A 3087-nucleotide genomic window follows, 5' to 3' on the forward strand; every position below is an offset into this window, starting at 1 on the left:
CCCTCTCTCTCTCTCTCTCTCTCATTGTTGGTGATGTGACAGAGTGGGAAAGGACTGTGTTAAGAAAGAGAAAGATGCCCTGGCTGGCTCGCTCAGTTGCTTGGAACATTGTCCCATACACCAAAAATTTGCAGGTTTGATTCCCAGTCATTGTACTAACTAGGTTTTGCGTTTGATCCACAGTCAGGGGGTGTACAGGAGCTAATCAGTAGATATTTCGTTCTCATATTGTTGTTTCTCTCTCCCTCCTTCCCTCTCTCTAAGAAATAAATAAAAACATATTATCAGGTGAGTTTTAAAAAGCAAAACAAGAAGAAAGTCTTGCTTCGCATTTGTGATGTCATTGGTAAGTCCCTGAATCTCCAAGTCTCTGAACTTCCTCATTAGCCACCGCCCCCCCCCCAAACAAACACACAAACAAACCCTCCATTGCTTTTCATGGAAATTTATGAACTTTGGGAAATATAGAACATTACACGGAGTATCTTGTTTTTCCTTCTGAGAACTTGCAACGGTTTTAACTTTTAAATATTGTGACTATTTCTTATATATCTGCACCACCTGTTACCTATGAATTCCAAGACAGTGCACATACATCCGCTTTGTGTGGTAGCTCAAAATCTTGCAGAATGCCTGGAACATGGTGTAGCTCAGCCAATATGTATTTGTTAAATAGTTAAAAGAAAATTCAGTTTTAATCAGCAGCCATAGACTGGTATTGTGCTTCATCGGTGGATGGAGGAATTACTCTTAATCTTTTCTGTTTATAGAAAGTGGGAGAAAGTATGGTTAAGGATGTGTTCAGGAGTTCTAGCACTCATAATACACAAAAAATATTAGGATACTTACAATGAAAAGTAACAGTTATTTCCACTTGGAGATCATTGTAGTAGTATTTACATTCTGGAAACGCCTTGCCATGAAACTATCAGGAAATGTTGGAGCCAGAACTTCCATTTGGATGGCCCCACATTATCATCTCTGCAATACTGGGATAGCAGGCATTTTTTAAGAAAGTGGATTTGGGAAGTTATGTCACTAAACCCTCTCCTTTCAGAGGGATTGGGTATCTGAAGTCCCATTACATAGAAAGACGTGCCTATCACAAAGATGCCATTCAGTGGTGGGCATACAATGTAATATACAGATCATTTATATTATAGAAAGCTACACTTAAAACCTATGTAATTGTGTTACCAGTGTCACCTCAATACATTTAATAAAAATAAATAAATACAAATTCTTAATTCAAAACAAAACAAATTTGTCTTTGAAACAGGTGGTGGTCATCTTAGAGAGTTAAATGTCTTCCAAGATCGCTCTCCCTAGAGCATCAGCCAATTTACATAATGTTGGAGGCAGAGGAAATATATTGGAATAAGTTGCTGTGCAGCCAAGTTGGTAGAATAAGTTGCATAGCTGACATTTGAAAGGTGAATGGAAGGTATTAACTTCTTTCACATTATGGATTCAAATCTGACACCTTAACCTTAAATACCCAGCAATTTCTCCCCACCTCTCCTTTAAATAAAAATAAAGAGATTCTTCTTGGCTCCGCAGACCTTCATGAAAACCTCTGACCCAGGACCCAGCACATAATCTTGATATTTGCATTTGGATTTTGAATTATTCTAACGCTGTGAAAAGGTTCCATAGCCCCTTTGCTTATCTATGCACCGTTCTCAAAGCCAACTGACCATATATGTTCAGGGCTTTTCTTTCTCTGTTTATCTTCATCTACATGCCCACCTCTTCAAAGGCACTTTGATATACTGACTGCTTTGCTTTGACATGAAGCTTTAAAATCATGCAGTAAATTTGTGCCAGTTTTATTCTTTCTCAAAATTTGTTTAGCTACTCTATTTGTTTTGCCTTTCTGCATAAATTGTAGAAACTACTTGTCTATATATTTTTTTCTGAAATTTTGGTTAGAATTGAATTAAATCTATAGATAAATTTGGATAAAATTAACATCTTTCAAAGACTGAGTCTTTCAATACATGAAAATGATACATCCTCCAAATATTTAGGTCTTCTTTGATTTCTTTCATTAGGCTATTGTAGTTTTTAGCATAACAACCTGGGTACTTTTTAGATTTATAGCTAAATATAGATTTTAGCTTAGATTAAAAATAACATTTCTTCATCTATTAGAAGAAGAAATTTATTATTTATTTCAAATTGTTTATTGCTAGTAAATAGATTTTTGTCTATTGACTTATAATATTGTGAAATATTTTTTGAAAGTTTCATGAGGTATCCTATATGTACAATCTATTGTCTGTTAATAGGGACAGTTATTAATATTTTAGTTATTGTTCTAATCTATGTGTCACTTATCTTATTTTCTTGGCTTATTGCTCTGAACTGGACTCCCACTATGATGTTAAATCAGATTAGTGAGAGCGAATACCTAGATCTTATTCTCTGTCATGATATAGACTGAAGATATTAAATATTTGCATTTTCCTTCTATGTGTGTGTCAGACTGAAAATCTTTATATTATTTCCTACTGGGACAAACTTGACTGAGTATCTTGGAATCTTCAGTGACTTCCTGTGCCTCCCCCACCTCCATGGGGCCAAGCCCAAGTCCAAACAACTCTGCCAACTCAATCCCTATCCCGTTGGAGCTGTTACCAGAGCTTCTCGGAGTCATTCTTGGTTGAAGGAGTGAGACGGGCTGGCTCTCCATTAATGAAGCAACCAGAAAACTGAGAAAGATCTATTTTGAAGACCTGCTTTTTCCTGGACTCTTCTAGAAACTCTTTCTCTAGGTGGTTATGTGAGGCAATGAAGGTAGGAAAGGCATTGATCCAGAGTCACTTTGAGATGAGAGTGAGAAGAGCAAGTTAGAGGACAGGCAAGTGCAATCAGCAATGAGTAGCCATTGTTCTTATCGCACTTTTTTCTAATATTTTTTTAATATATTTCAGTGATTTTTCACAGAGAGGAAGGGAGAGAGATAGAGAGTTAGAAACATCGATCAGCGGCCTCCTGCACATCTCCCCCCGTGGATGTGCCCGCAACCCAGGTACATGCCCTTGACCGGAATCGAACCTGGGACCTTTCAGTCTGCAGGCCAAC

This window comes from Myotis davidii, unplaced genomic scaffold, assembly GCF_000327345.1.
Source record: "Myotis davidii unplaced genomic scaffold, ASM32734v1 scaffold249, whole genome shotgun sequence".
In the NCBI taxonomy this organism is placed as follows: Eukaryota; Metazoa; Chordata; class Mammalia; order Chiroptera; family Vespertilionidae; genus Myotis; species Myotis davidii.